Here is a 17,450-nt window from a genome sequence, read left to right as displayed (position 1 = left end):
CTTTTTTGACCACGTATATGACTTCCTCATTTTACGTACATAAGTTAGTTAATTTTTAATTGAAAATTAAGTTAATATTTAATTAAAATTTGTCTATAAATTACGAAATTTTATTTGCTGAAATGCATAAAATTGCGTTATAATAGGATTAGGCAGTGGGGAGTTTGAGTAAATGAAATTTTATTTGACTCTTATACATTAATTATAACTATGTATTATAATACGATACAATACTATGTGACGTTCAATAATAAAATTCAGCACAGTCTGAAAATTCTGCGTTTCGCACAACTTCTTTTCCACTTCTTACGCAATGGTATATTTTTGGTTTCATGAATAAGATCTTTGCTGCCCTGCTATACCTTGATCTTTTCACTGAGGTTTATAAAAGCAGTTCTTTAGATTATCTAAAAAAAGAATTTTCCGCACTTACTTGGAGAGGGCTTACAGGTCAGTAAGGGAATATATGCCAAAACGTTATTAGTCAGCTCCTTTTATTTAGCATCAAAACGTTTCCTGTATCGTCTACAAATTGTCTTAGGATATATAAAATGATTCCACTTTTGAGGTTTTTAATACTTTTTGTAAGTTATTCGCATGTAGAGGAATATTATTTTCATCAATATTACTTTTCCTGTTTAAATTATTCCGTCAAAATCAACTTACAGTGTTTCTGTTACTCTCTGTGATTGTATAGATATAATAATAACAACAGCTATTTCAGGCATAATGATTTTCCTTTCAGTTATTTTAAGCAAAGTAACAAGTATATAATTTTAAATAATCATGCTATGAAAAGAGATGAGAGTTTTGTGAAACTCTATTTAACTGCAATCAAGTATACCTGAAAGTAAAGGGAGAAATATAATCAATAAACTAATTTATACAGCAATTGTTTTAAAATACATTAACAACCCGCTTTAATTTATTAGAGATTTAGGTACTTTTTACTTACACAAGAAATCATTCATACACACACACACACACACACACATATATATATATATATATATATATGTTATAATTTTGAATGCGCAGTCGAACGCTGGCTGGAAATCTTAACAGCTTTCGATATCCGTCATGGATGTGGTTAAGGGATACAGATGAAGGCAACAAAATTAATTTCGACAAGTCACCAGTCTTTATTTTCACACATGTCCAAATACTTGGGCAGACACTTATTCCATCATAATTAAATATAATAAATTTCTATGTTTTTAACAAGGAATGAACCAGGCATTTAAAGAAACGAAGCGGGGAGATATTTGCAATGAAGAAGCTTGCAAAATAATGACGTAATTAGCTCGCCAGAGGTATTTATATCAAAGTAGGTGCAATTCTAGAAACAAGCTATGATTGGTTAATATTAGTTTTAGTTGCCCTTTTCCAGTAGCGTTATATAACTTAGAAAAATCTCGAATTTGGGAGAACAGATGAATTTAGGGGAAGAGCACCATATCTAGAAATGTTAGTTTTGAGGTAGCCAATTATTTTTTTAAAGCAGCTATCGTATTTTCTTATATATTTCTCATATTATGTAGTATTTTGATTTCGTAGGAGGAATCGGATACTTTTAACAGCTTGCAGCCATCATGGCCGAGAAATTATACATAGATGCCCTGAAGCTTGAAGTCTACTTAGTTAGAGAGATAGGTGCAAAAGTCAGTAACTTCCAGATGTGGCCATTTCTAAACACAACTTTATTCCATGATAATTCGTAACAAATCACTTTTTGGTATACAACGCTTTTATCCTGTCATAGGTAAACACAATAATGTGTATGTATACTGGTTTTTAAAATTACGACGTAAGAACTTTAGACAGGACAGCACAAGTAGCGCAGAGTAGAAATTACGAAAATGAATGACCTAGTTTTTGCAAAGAATATTTATACTAAAGATGATATATAAGTACAGCTAATCTGTTACTGGTTAATTTTAGGTTGTTATGTGACATGGAAAGACCTCGAATTTGGGACAACAGGTGAATTTAGGGATAGAACTAGAATAGTTAATTTTGAGGTATCGTACTTTGTTATACCTTATGTATATATACATAATTACAAAACATATTTTTAAAAGAAAATCAAAACGTGCCTTGCATTTTCGGGCATTAAGCTGCTGAAAAATTATCAGTAAATACATAAAGTAAGAAATTTAGAAATAATTTTTCACAATGACCAAAAACGAAATTCATAATTTATAAATTTGAAAAAATCCTATAAATGCAACAAAAAGAGAGAGTACAATTGATTTCGATGTTCCTCCCCTCCCTAACGAAATGTCACTGAAGCTGATTTAATTTCCCATCTGTTTTGTTCTTTTCTTTAAATTTTTTGAATTGGTGTATTGCTTGTTTAAAAATATTGGTTTTAAAACATTAAAAATGTTTTGTTGCATTTATAGGATTATTTGAATTTAATTTTTTGATCTTGTAAAAAATTAGTTCTAAATTTTACTTTATGTCTTTCTTGATATATATATATATATTTATATATATACATATTTATGCATGTATATATATATATATATATATATATGTACCGGGTGGCCATAATTAAACTGGCTGTGCTAACAGTGTTCTGTAGCGCGATCAAGTTGCGAGAATGACGCCACATTTTGTAGGAAGATTAAATAAGAGGGAGGAAGAAGGATTCCGCGAAAAAACAAATTAGTTCTAAAAGTCACAGCTAGGGGAATATTTGGCGCTGTGTAATAGAAAATAGAGTGTTAACAAATGCAAATTAATACGGAATAAAATTACCTTTTATTATGCACATTTTCTGATTTAGTTCTAGTGCAGTATGGCAACACTTTTAAAAAAGAGTAAAATCTACCTAAACACCGATAAAGTCTCGTGATCTGCAATATCACGTACGCTGAGCAGCAGCAGAAGAAATTTCACGCTACATCCATTCGCACAGTGCCAGCTGCTTGGGTTTTAAAAGGCAATGCGTTACGTTTCGAATCAATCGGATTGAAAGTTTATGTGCAATGTCTCCTTCTTTAGTCGAGCGTGAGTTACTGGTCAAATTCTTTTACCTCAACCAATGCAATATGTCAGCCGCTCTTCGTGCTTTTAGAACGCACAAAAAAATGCGTGAAGGTAACAGTCCTGTGTCAGTTAATGGGCTAAAAGCAGTGATTGCGACGTTTGAGAAAACGGGTTCTCTGAAGGTTCAGTCAGGCAGAGGACGAAAACCTGTACCACAGGATACAATCGAAGTATTTGCCACGGCGATTGTCGACAGAGGACCAGACAATATTGCTGCCACCTCTAGCGCTCGTGGAGTAGCTCGGAATATGGACATGCCTTACAGTACGGTATGGAAAATCTTACGAAAAATTATCAACTTCAATCCGTACAAGATCAGCCATGTACAGGAGTTACTGTACCCCGACCTTGATAAGCGATTGACTTTTGCTCTTACCTTTCTTGCCAGAATGGACGTAGATGATGCTTTGCCGTGGAAAATCTTATGGGGAGACGAGGCGCACTTTTACCTGAATGGAACTGTGAATACCCAGAACTGCCGAATTTGGGATGACAAATCACCACATACAGTCACAGCAATTCCATTACATTCACCAAAGATAACTGTTTGGTGTGGGTTCACAGCGGAATTTATCGTAGGTCCATTCTTCTATGAGAACATTACCCCGACAAGACCGGAAACCTGTTCTGTTACCGGAGAGAAATATCGCCACATGTTGAACAGCTTTGTCATTCCGGCACTTCAGCAAAGACAATGCCTTGGGAAAATCATTTTCATGCAAGGTGGAGCCCTTCCACACGTTGCTGTACGGGTGCAACAGATGCTACGACAGATATTCACAACAGAAAGAGTCATTAGCCGCTACTGTCCAACTGCATGGCCACCTCGACCGCCTGAACTTACCCGATGCGACTTCTGGCTATGGGGTTACCTTAAGTCCAAGGTCTATTAAGGAGTGGTCCAGGACCTGGCTACGTTGAAGGATAACATATCACGGACTGTACGGGAGATTCCTGCAGACATGTTACTTTCTGATGTTGTGCATACTGTGCACAGAATGCAACATGTGGTCCACAACAATGGCAGCCACATTGAACCTCATTTGAATACAAAATAAAAAGTAATTTCCGTATTGATTTGCATTTGTTAACACTCTATTTTCTATTACACAGCGCCAAATATTCCCCTAGCGGTGACCTTTGAAACTAATTTGTTTTTTCGCGGAATCCTTCGTCCACCGTCTTGTTTAATCTTCCTACAAAATGTGGCGTGATTCTCGCAAATAGATCGCGCTACAGAATCTTGTGAGCACTGTAAATTTAATTATGGCCACCCGGTATATATATATATATATATATATATATATATATACATACAGGATGTAAGAAGTGGTGAGAGAACTTTCCAAAACAAATAACTGGGAATAACACAGATAATGGGTTCTTGAAAGCAAACGGCGAGCCTCTAGAAAACCGAAAACACAATAAAGACGAATTATTAGAGGATAACGAGTTTTTACTATTGGAAAAGTTACAGCAATTGCTCGAATGTGCGACCACCTGCGTTCGTCAGCTGCGACGGTAATTCGAGCGACAACGTCCTCTGAAGATTGAATGGGCGTCTCCTAGACGACTCTTTTTCGGTGTTCCTAAAGAAACAAATTCAGGCAAAACATATTTCAGATCTTGGAGGCCAAGAGGCTAACGAGGCCAGTCCATCTCTCCGGAAAGGCAATTCTAGGTTACCCTGAGAAAATGCACAACCTGAAAAGAAGTCTGTGCTCGCGGGGCTCCATCGTGCTGGAACTACGTAATTGTTCAAATCTATGCTGGCACATTTTTTAGATAATCAGACAGAACTTGAAGGATAGTGATGTGCTTCAATGCATTTAGGAGGTTTATTGAAAGATACGGGACAATTACGTAAACGAGGAAAATCCCCAACTACACATTCACTATGAAATTTTGCTGCAGATATATGAAACGTGTAGAATGTCGATTTACTGTTGCCCATGCATGATTAATGCGCACATTAAATATGTCGTTACATGTGAAAATAACGTCATCCGTAATCTGGACAGATATTGCTAACTGCGGAAGCAATATGCTTTGTTGGAGGAATTAAATTGCAAATGCTCACACATTGTGGAAAATCTATTTCATTTATAAACTGGAATCGCTGGAGAGGGTAAAGACCTTGTTTTGGGGGGCACATGCCATATCGTTACATGGTTGACATCATGATCACAAGCTGTAACTTGCGTGCTTCGTTCAGGCTGGTCCTGCATTATCTCAAGGATTGCCATGATTTAGTTTATCGTTCTCTCGCTCCTTGGTCGAGCTGTGTTACGTCTTTGGTCACGGAACGAGCCTTTCTCCAAAACGTCTTTCTACAAGAGATGAAATGTTTTCCGATCGGGCAGTGCTCAGTTTGTAAATCGCTTCTTATAAAATCTTACCGCTTCTGCGGCATTGGCGTTTGGAACCCCGTTCAACAAGTACACAGGAGCCTTCTTCGTATTCGCACATTGCTGCATCTCTGGTGACAAATAGTAGCTAAATGACGACTTTCGCAAAAGCTGACGTTTCATCCATTTCATCCATTTTTTCCAGAAAGCGCATTCCCTTTGTTCGCCGTTTATTTGCCGACCCTACATTGTATGGTAAACGCTGTTTTTTTTCGACCTTACACCTGTGACCGTTAGTTTTATTACACCCAAATATGTATATAAATTATTAGTATCAGAAATCAATATTATATATATGTAATATTTTGATAGGCAGGCGGAGGAATGACAAAACTTGACGACATAACTACATCAGAGTCCGAGCGTTGTTGTGGCTGAGAAGAAGGCTGAAAAATGACGACAAAGAAGGCTTTTAGCTTTTTTGATTGCACATTTTTATTCAATTCTCGCCGAAGATAATTTTTCCTTTAGAGGAAATTCTCCAAACTGCATTATCAATAGCGATCTAAACTAAGTAAGATTAAAATTAGACTGTCTACACCATAACTATTCTAACAAAGGAAGACGGACGCGAAGAGCATCAGCAAATGTCTGTAGTAGTAGAAAAACTCACTGTGTAGAAAAATTCACAAATTCACTGTGGCGCGTAATCTGCATTTATACTAGCAGTTATATAGCAAGCCGGAATGTTTTCGAAAGTACTGGTCTAGGACAAGATCCTAAAATTGCGGGAAGTTAATTATAGGTTGCTTGCTCGCGCAGAGCTAAGCCATTGTATTTTTGATATTCTACATACATATATATATATGTGTGTGTGTGTGTCTAAGATATAACAAAATATAAGAGCTGCTTTAAGAAATGATTGTTGGCGACCACAAAATAACTATTCTATATTTTATGCTCTCCCCTCTAAATTCATCTTTCCTTCCAAATTCGTTATCTTTACATGCTACATAATGCTGCTTGAAAAAGGTAACTAGAGCTAAAATTAACCAATCATAGCTTAAAGTACTTTCTGCATCTACTCCGGATAAATACTGCTTTGCAAAACTATTACTTCATTACTTTCCTAGCTTCCGCCACTGCCAAAAATCTCCCCGCTGCTCTGCTTGATGCCTCCCCCTCCAATCTATATACATAAGAAATTATTGTAATTGTCTATGATAAAAAAGTATATTGTCTACGAAGAAAAAATAGTATTTTAATTAGTATATGAAATTAGTTTTTTCTAGACCTCCTTTCCTTAACATAAAAATCTGCAACAAAAAATCTTTAATCGCAAAAATACCAAAATCAAAAGTAAAAATTGTAAGTATAGAAAAAGTAGCTATTGACATTGATCGCAGTTTAATCGACTTATCAAGGGAAATAAAATAATCTAATATCAATAAACAATAACTAAATTAAGAGAGAGTGTCCAAGTAAGCGTCAGTTTTTTTGCTATATCCAAATCAGAGGTCACAAAATAATACTCAGTCAAAATAAAGACATTAGTTTATTTAAGTCAAAAGAATCCTGTTAGACAAATAATGAATTATAAGTTATCCCAAATGCTATCGTTATCCCAAGGCAGAAGAGGGGGAAGTTGGCTTACACCTAATATCGGCGTGACAAGCCTAATGGCCCGAATAATGCAACACTGCAGATAAACTGCTGTCTAGAGAATGTCTGGCCATCAGCAGGCGGAACACGCTTTTACGCAAGCTTTTATGACCATTACGAGATTAACAAATACATTGAGTTAAATAAGACGAAAATCAAACTAAATACATATAAAACATTAAATTACTGCATTGACAAAAAATGTTACTATTAATTACACGCCGTAATTCTACCATCTGAAAACCTTCTTTTAAGGGGCTCATACACATTAAACCCGTTATGATCTTCGAATATGTGACTCTTGCGAGAATCGGGATATTTTATTTACTATTTTAAGAGCAATTTATTGCTGCTTTGGGAATTAGTAACCAGAAAGTTTTTGTTGCCACAAATATTTTTGTAATTTAAGCCGCTTTGGGACAAAAGTTTTCGTCATGTTTCCACCTTGAGCTCATGATATTTTTAAAATGGCTGATGGTACATACTTGAAATTTGATGGAATTCTTTATAAGGGTACTATCTTCTAAATATGATGAAATAAAAATATGATGAATATTTAAAATATGATGAATATAAAAAATATGATGAAATAAAAATATGATGAATATAAAATATATGATGAATATTTTAATATTAAAAAATTTTATGCACGAAAACACTACAGATTTTTTTAATAAAAACATTTTATAAACTCAACTCCAAATAAAATACAAATTTAACATAAAAATCTTAAAATTTTTGGTTCACAGTAGTTTCCAAATGTTATAAAAGCTACATATTAAATATGGAATTAAACTATGCAACAGAATGTTTTAAACTGTGCGCGCAAGGTGGAAACAAAACGAAACATTTTGTCATAAAGCGGATTAAATTATAAAAAAAAATATTTGTGGCAACACAAACTTTCTGGTTACTATTTCAGAGAGCAGCTATATTATGTAGTGAGCTGTAAAAGGTCGTAAGTAATTGCTTTTAAAATAAATTAGTTATCCCAATTCTTGCAACAGTCACATATTCGAAGATCTTATGGGTTTTAAGGTGTTATGAGTCCGCTTAAATGCTATCTGTTTCTGCTTCATCTGAATGTAAACGAACTAGAAATTAGTATTCTGGCAGGAAAATGGAAAGCGAGAAATACAAAAAAGTTAATTAACATAAAATAACTGGTTAGTAAAAATAAATGAGTATTTTACAGAGTATCCAGAGGTAGGGTAACAATTTTACTTTTAATAAGTTAAGAATATATTTAGCATTCATATAAATTGTTAGCATTTCAAAAGCTTCAAGTAAACAGTTTTGCATCGCTCTCATTTTTTATAAGGAAACCAGAGAATAATGATACCATATTTATTATTATTTGCACGCGACATTGAATGATATCAGTATTACCATCCAAAGGCTTTATTTGAAATATGCTGAAGTATAAACAATATTTTATAAGAAGCTGTCCAGTTCCGGACTTTTAAATTGCATTCAAGATCAACTTCACGCTGATGTAAAAATGTATCATCAATACCATTTTCCCATCAGTTTTAGAATAAATATAAAAGTTCCAGACATTTTTCGAATACATTATCCCTCTTTGGTATGCATTTATCGCTATTCATTTTTAAAGCCACTTTGTCAATAAACTTCTGACTCTTCCATATCGTAAAATATAAAAAAAAGGAACGGAATCTTTATATGGAAATATGAATGTAGTATTATAATCTTCCTCTTTTCATTCTTCAGTGGAGATGATGCATCTTTGTTTCAAGATATTTAAGAATTTAACATAATTTCGATAAAAATGTTATACCGAAAAAGCATTTTTATTTACTTTATGGACTAGAATTACAGAGTTTCCAAAGATATTTCTGTGGGTCATCTGTATGGCAATATATACCTGAGTATGGAAATAAATTCTAAACATTTGAAGACTATGAATTTGTACTTTTATTTTTATTCATCACAAATATTTTGTACTTTTACAAAACTAATTATCAGAAATGAGTATCCAGTTTCAGTATCTTTTAATATGCTGTCACAGAGAGAAATTTATATTAAAAAAGGAAAACAAAATTTTATTTACTCGTTTTATATTTGTATATTGGATTGCCAACTAAGGGTGAAAGAAGAAATTCTTCTGATGAAGTAATGAAAATAAATAAGTGAACCGTTTAGCTTTGTTTACGAGTTTTTCATGTTAGACTAGTAGTTACTAAAGGATAAAAAAAAGGTACAGTGCGCACAGTAAAAAAAAAAAAAAATAGATAGAGGCATTTTTATATTTTCAGATCTACTGGGCCGATTGACGAAATTCAAATTGCGCTTTTCATGTCTCGAAAGCTCGACTTAGGATATATATTAGATTTACATTTTTCATTGTTTTAATGTAGGTATTTTGAAGCAAAATCGTACTTTTTTTTAAAATGGAATGCCATTTTGTTTCCATATTTCGATTCTACGACTCAGATTATGTTTAAATGTTAAATTTTGTAAAATTTGGTGCGACATTTAAGGAGTAATTCAAAAGTTTGTCTTGACGCATTTTTTTCAGTTTGTGTCAAGAACAATTTATTTGGCGAAATTCTTAATTTATAGTAACCTACTTACTTTCCTTCCCCTTTTTCAATGGATGCACGAGCGAAAAAAAAAGGTTCATCGTTCATTCTTTCAAAAAGTTTAACAAAGAACGCAAACACATTTCCGTTATTATCGCTTGTGATGTAGCCGTTCCTCAATAGACACTAATGCCGGCTAGCTTTAAAAGGATTTATTAACAGAGCACACAGGAACGGTTACAAACAAAAGAAATATACATAAAAATGAAACATATACCAAATGGAACATCAAACATTGAGAATAACATAACATAGTAAGCTATCATCATGGCGGCTGGAGGTCGACTGACGTTTTTTCATATCGCCACGAGATGGCGTTTAAATAAAATAGTTCGGTTACAGTTCATGAGTTCATGGCGTGAATAAAATAGTTCAATTACCCTTAAATAGGTCTGTTACATCCTCCCCCTCTGACTTCGTAGACGTCTCGGCAAGAAGTCAGGAACTGACCTTTGTCTACTTTGTGCAGCGGGCGGAGAATCAGATGAATGGGCTCCAGTTTGACAAGCAGTAGATTTTGCGTCACCAGCACCTTCTGCAACAGGTGCAGATTCGGGCGGTATTACACGTTTCGGGCGTCCTCTTTTCTTTAAGGGAACCACTGAAATTACACGAGCTGAGTTTTGCTTATTTCGATCTTGATATGGTTTCAAGGCTGAAACATGATACTTGCCGAGAATTTTGTCTGGTTCATGAGGATCGGCAATATCATAAGTGGTTGGAGATCTTGTAGTCACTATTACATAAGGACCATCTCTCTTGGGCATGAATTTAGCAGTTTTCTTCAGTGGACCTTTGCTGATTGGGTGGAGGGTGACCCAAACTTTATCTCCAGGAACAAATTTCGGTGTTTCTCTTCGTTTTTTGTCAGCATATCGTTTCTGTTTATCTTGATGCAATTCGACTCTTTCTCGTACCTGTTGTACATTTCTTGCAAAACGTTTCAAATATGGAGTAATTTCGGGAACAAAATTATCGTTCTCAATTACGGCTTTTATATCATGCTTTACATCATCTAAGGTTCGTAACTCTCGTGCAAATTGAAGAAAAGAAGCAGAATGTCCAGTTGAATCACATTTGGCTGTATTCAAAGCAAACCTTATTAATGGCAGTTTATCCTTCCATGACTGATGGTCGTTACCAACAAGTATTGCTAAACGTGGTTTCAGATCTCTATTCTTCCTTTCAACTGGGTTAGATTGTGGGTGATAGACAGGAGTAAGACTTTGATCAATGTTCAAGATATAGCATAGTTGTTGCATAACAGCACTAGTAAACTGGGTACCATTATCACTTATTATTTTCCTGGGTAACCCGAATCGAAGGGCGACTTCCTCCAAAAGAATAGTGGCACATTCTCTGGCCGTGGCTTCCTTTAAAGCAAATAGTTCTGTCCACTTCGTAGCACAGTCCTGCACAATAAATATCCATTTTTCACCAGCCGGTGTTTCAGGAAATGGACCGAAAAGATCAATTAACAAGGTTTCAAAACGTTGAGCATAGACTGGAATTTGAAGTAAGCCAGATGGCTTTTGATTAGTGGTTTCTCCCCCTACTTTGAAGACAGTGTGATATTTGTTAAGCAATGCATCAGTTGCAAGCCGTTGGGCTGCAGTTAATTGTTGTCCTTCATTTTCTCGTAGTTCGCAGTTGTTTACAACAACTGGGGTTTCTTCCAGTATTTGGGATTGATGAGGTTTCACGAAGCTATATTTTCTTCGAGGTACGTCAGAAAAGTTCCACCTATTTTCAGCAAGATTTAAAACAATTTTAGCTTTTTGAAGAAAGTCAGTTCCTAACAGAGTCGAGTTATTTTTGGCATCAGGCAACACAAGGAGCGGAGTTTTGAACTCTCTGCCTTCGAGAAGAATGATTTGTTCGGTGCGAAGTACCTCTTTTTCAGATACCAAACCATCAGCGAAAGACACCTCTAGTGTTGTCTTTTCAAATACTGCATCTTGTTTCTGCAGAATATGATAGAGGGATTCACTTGCAATTGAGTGACTAGCACCAGTGTCGGCGAAAGCTGTACCGGAAACACCACTAATACTAATTGGAAATACAGCAGTCCGAGTGGAAGATAAACAGGATCGGATTTGGATAGTGCCAAAATTTGATGAATTTGAAGTCTTTGGGGGGTTACAGTCTGGACATTTAGACTTGATAAAACCAGTTTTTCCGCACCCATAGCATATTAAAGGAGGTCGCGTTTCCTCTGTTTGTTGCTGACTACGATTTAAAAAGGTTTTATGAGTTCCCTGTATGTCACTTGTTCGATTTTCCACTTTGTGTTTGGATGGATTAGTCGATTTGTAAGAATAGTTCCGCCTGCCAGGAAGTTCAGTTTTATAGTTCGTATTTTTAACACGTACAGCTTCATAATCATCCAATTTCTGTACTAATTCAGATGAACTCTTTATTTTTCCCCAAGTATCAATAAAATGCTCCTTAACGTCACTACTGACTCTTCTTTTAAGCTGATCCGTCAGGACCAAGTCTTTGAGTGATTCAAAGTCTGTTACATCGAGACTATGGAGCCACTCTTCGAGATAATTGTTTAATTCGTAAGTAAAATCTTTCCATAAAGACCCAGGGTGTTTTTGGTGTGTAGTAAGTTTAATTCGAAATGATTCAGCATTTAATTTGAATCTTTGTAGCAGAATCTTCTTGATGTAAGAATAATCTTCTAATTTGTCTTTTGGTTCTCTTAAAATAATTTGCGAAATGTCTATAGGCAGAAGAGGTAGGAGATGAGTGATGTAATCTATTTGTTTTATATTAACTTTCTCACATTGTCTTTCAAAAATTTGCAGGTAGGTTGCAATGTCAGAAGTTCCTGTAAATTTAGGGATTAGGTGTTGAATATTTGTTCCAATAGCTGCATTTGAAGCAAAGGCGGCATAGTCAGGGTTTGAGCTAGCAGCTGCCAGGTTTAATTTTAAACGTTCCAATTCTAATAAAAGTTCTTGTTCTTTTCTTTGACGTGTCTCCAGATCGTTGCTTTCACGTTGTTTTTGTTGTCTAGTTTCGATTAAAGTTTCCAGAAGATTCCTGGTAAAAGCCTCATCATAAGTGTCAGAATTGACAATAAGATCTTTAAGATCTATTACTCGCATAGTGTCGTTTACAGTGAAACCCAGTTCTGCAGCGAGAGTTTTTAAATCCTCTTTTCGTGCTTTGGCAAGGTAAGCCATAATTATCTGAGAGGTCAGGGGGAGGGAAAAGATGAAGTTGAATTTGTTGTTATTTCGATTTTATTCACAATACAGTATTTTAGAATTAATAATTATACCTTTAAGTAAAATGTATATACCCCTATTAAACAGCATGTATGAATGTAAACAATGTTACTCGTACATTTATATACCACTATTAAACAGTATTTATAAATGTAAACAATAATACTCACAAAGTTTATTATTTCGGAGTCGTAAAAATATCATAAAATGCCCTCATAAATTCAACTTGTATCAAGAAAATAACATATAATAAATTGCTCAAAAATTGTTTACTACTTAGCAAAACATACAAAACATACATAAATGTCTTACCATAAGCTTTTATATTTAAGCTGAATTCTTCGAAATCTTAATCTTAACAAAATATTAAGCTGATTAAGCAACACACACTTAGTAACTCTTTTACTTTATTTAAATAGTCATTCGATTTTATTCATAATTATTTTCTTTCGCTTCAAGAAATATTTTCAAGACATGCATTCATTAAAGGAAAACAATCGTATTTTCTTAAAGTATTATACTATAATAATTTTCTCAAAATGTTCGTTGAAAGGTAAATCAACAAGTACAATATTTTATTTTATGTAGAATAAAACATTTAATAATGAACAACAGCACTCAAAGGAAATAAAAATAATAAAAGATTTGACGTAAACACATCATAAATCATCGCTAGTCTAAACATTTCCGCGGGGGGGAAAACATCTGCTGCTGTATGTCAGAATCGAAACTAATAAATTCTAATGAACAACGTCCATGAATATATTCAAACTTTAACATCAAAACATGTATTCAGTAAAACAATATTATTCACAAATTAATTTACTATGCGAATTAACATTTTAAAATAACAAATTACAATTCAAGAAATAACGTTTGGTTAACAGAAAGCTGTTTGCTTTCGTTTAATACTCTTATGTAGTATCAATAAATGAGATTTCAGTAAAGAATTTACATTTGCTTTAAGAAGCAGCTTATAATAAATAATCAGTTTAAAAGAACTTTAAACTCAGATTAAACGATAATGTAAACGAAACTTATCTTTTCCGTTGAAATTGTCCAGTTGATGATTCGATGTGCTAGCAGCACGGTATGACAATTTTAATTCCAGAATTGGTTTCTAGAATTTTTGACCAGCAGTCCAAACCTGAAAAGAAACTGAGCCGATCTCCAGCAACTAAAAGTTAAATTCGGGAGTAAGAACTTGTTAAAGCCAAACAGAAATTCTAAACATTTTGTTGCGCCATTTTGGATTCAAATTTAGTTGGGCGCCAATGTGATGTAGCCGTTCCTCAATAGACACTAATGCCGGCTAGCTTTAAAAGGATTTATTAACAGAGCACACAGGAACGGTTACAAACAAAAGAAATATACATAAAAATGAAACATATACCAAATGGAACATCAAACATTGAGAATAACATAACATAGTAAGCTATCATCATGGCGGCTGGAGGTCGACTGACGTTTTTTCATATCGCCACGAGATGGCGTTTAAATAAAATAGTTCGGTTACAGTTCATGAGTTCATGGCGTGAATAAAATAGTTCAATTACCCTTAAATAGGTCTGTTACACGCTTATAATAATACGCCAAATTTCAAAACGCGCCAAAATGTAATTTCGGGTATATCTTAGGAAATTTTATATAAAAGAAATCTAAGTTTCTGTAGGTATGTTTAGATATACATCTACTTTAAGATGATGGTAAAAATTTGATAGATTATGATTTAAAATATTTTGCGAAAACTTTATAAAAATTATGAATTTTAAAAATAAATCATAAAAAATGTATGAATTTTATTTGGAATAAACCTAAATTTCGAAATGGGAAAGGAAGGATAAAGTAAGCTTAATAAAAAAAGCGATATTAAAAAATATATATCAAATTCAATTAACACTGAGGAGTTAAAATTTTGAGAGCTAAATTTTTAAAAACTACTCGAGCGATTTTTACAAAACTTGACAATTTGGCTTAAATGAGTCGTAGAATTGAAATATAGAAAACAATTGGCATTCCGTTTTTGCGTCAAAATATCTATATTAGAATAATGCTGTATATAAATGTAATATATATCCCAAGTCGCGCTTTCGAGACATGAAAAACGCAATTTAAGTTTCGTCAATCGGCCCAGTACACATGACATATAGAACTGTCCCATTTTTTATTCCTCAGTGTACATACGATGAAGTAAACAAAATAAATAAATGAAGAATTTAATTTTGCATGCCAGTTTTTCATGTTAGACTAGTTACTAAAGGGAGGAAAAAATAGTTCATGCGATAAAGTAAATAAAATATATAAATGAAGCATTTAGTTTTGCTTCAAAATATCGCACATAAAAAATAATTTCGTACTCTAATTAAGCCTCTCAGATCTCCAGCAAATATAAATTTGGCAAGTAAGAACGTTATTTTTAGCCACTTTTCTTTCCAAAGCTATATCTCCGTAATCAGTGCTTATCAGGAAATATCTGTTCAAAAGTTCAGTCAGTTGTCTCTTCTCGATTCCCACATATTACCAATCATCTGAACCATTGTACTTTGAAGAAATTTAAAATTATTCTTGGTAGGTTGCCTTCGGAAAAAAAAAATATTTTTACGTCAGAAAAACATGTTTCGAATCTATGTGAAGAAATGCTCTCAATTTTTTAAACGTTGATAAATACTAGTTTTCATGGCCAAATTCATTTTTAGTTATCTTTAGATTTTGGTGAGATTTGCGTCTGTTATTTTAAAGACAGGTTACAATATTATGATGGATAAGAATGAACGGATTTCAAAGCATTATTTTTGTTCTTGAAGCATGTTTAGTGAATAAGTCACTAAACTTTTCAAAGAGGAGGTCTCTAAATTTTGATCAGATGGCATGGGAGCTCTCGGTTGTGCTTTGGATGCTTTGTTATCCTTCACTTTGAGTTGCTTGTTTTAACTCGGAAAGCCTTCATGCTGGCAAATATTCAGACAATAGATGTCATATCTTGTCGAAGACAATAGATGTTAGTATAAAAGCTTTAGACGTTAAAAAAAGAAGGATAAAATACTAGAACATTAACTTAGAAGCCAAACAACAAAAATCAGCGTTATATTTTCAAATTTTCACAGAACTAGTATCGAAAGTTTTACCGAACCATCATCCTCAGCTGCAAAAGCGCGAATGGACGAGATAAGATATAATGGTTAGATAAGATAAGACAAAAAAGCCTGGACAGGAGATAAGCTACTGGCGCCATCTGTTGATGAAACCAGAACTAAAACATAATTTCTTTAAAGGCTGAAGGCAAAGATGGATTGGAATTAGGGTCGTTAACTAGAACAGAAAGATTTTTATGAATGTGAAATTCCTCTAGAAAATCAGTTCACCAATGGAAGATGCCTTTTGAATAATTTTGGCAACAGAAAAATTGAAAGTGTGATTTTCGGACCAACGATGTTGGGCAACAGACTTCTGCTTTCCTTTTTTCTAACATATGCCTCATGTTCCTTAACGCGAAATTTTAAGGCTTTCTTAGTTTGATCAATGTAAATTAAACTACACTGGTAAGGACTTCTGTAAATACCTCAGGAATTCATATCCGGAAAGGGGTCCTTGAGTGTGGAACTCGGAATTTTATTTATGGGAGAATAAACAACCGAAAGTTAAATTTCTGCAAAATACGTGCAACTTTATAGCTAATTGATGGAAAGAAGGGAATGACAACATAATTTTTAGAATCTCCTAAAACAAGAGTGTGCCTTTTGATGTGTTAAGATGAGAATTTTTTAACTGCTTGATTAATAATGTTGGGTGAAAAGCTCCTGTCAATAGCTATTGCTTTTAAATAATTTAGTTCTTCGTAAAGGGATAGTTTGGAGGAGCAAACTGGAAGAGCACGGAAAACACAATAAAATGAAGCTAACTATTGTTTAGTCGGATGATATGATTTGAAGTGTGATGGAAGGCAAACCTATGAAGGTTTACGGTAAACCGTAGTTCTGAAGTTGGATGTGTTACACGTGACCAGAATGTCGAGAAACTGAAGAGAATTGCAAGTCTCAAGCTCAGAAGTGAACTGAATAGCATCAATGCAATTCATTGTTGAAAGAACTTTATTTAAATCATCTTTATTACCTTCAAACAGGGTAAAAGTATGGTCTACATAGCGGAACCATACCGGGAAGTATAAAGTTTCAAACCATTTTGATTCATAAAATTGTATGTAGAAATCAGCCAGGTTGGTGAATACTGATTTTACATTAAAGGAAACCATGAGTAAATTTCTAGGAGAAATGGTTTTAACATTTTTTTACAAACTCTATTGAATTTTTTATGGTGTAAATGTTATTGGCTAATAGAGTTGAAGATATAGAAACTAAATATCGGATACGAGGCAGTATCTAAATTTGATACAATAGGGCGGAAAGGAATACCACTTTTATGAATTTTTTGAAGAGCATATTATCTGGCACAATTCGCAACAGATGGGATAAGCGAGTGTTTTAAGTTGCTTGAAAGGATTTGGGAAGATTTGATCGCAGTTTTTATTTTTGACAGGTCCGAAGGTG

This window comes from Stegodyphus dumicola, chromosome 9 (genome assembly GCF_044657685.1).
Source record: "Stegodyphus dumicola isolate Sdum_Otavi_A_Nest chromosome 9, ASM4465768v1".
Lineage (NCBI taxonomy): Eukaryota > Metazoa > Arthropoda > Arachnida > Araneae > Eresidae > Stegodyphus > Stegodyphus dumicola.
The sequence above is the reverse complement of the archived record's forward strand: the minus strand, read 5'-3'. Positions refer to the sequence as shown.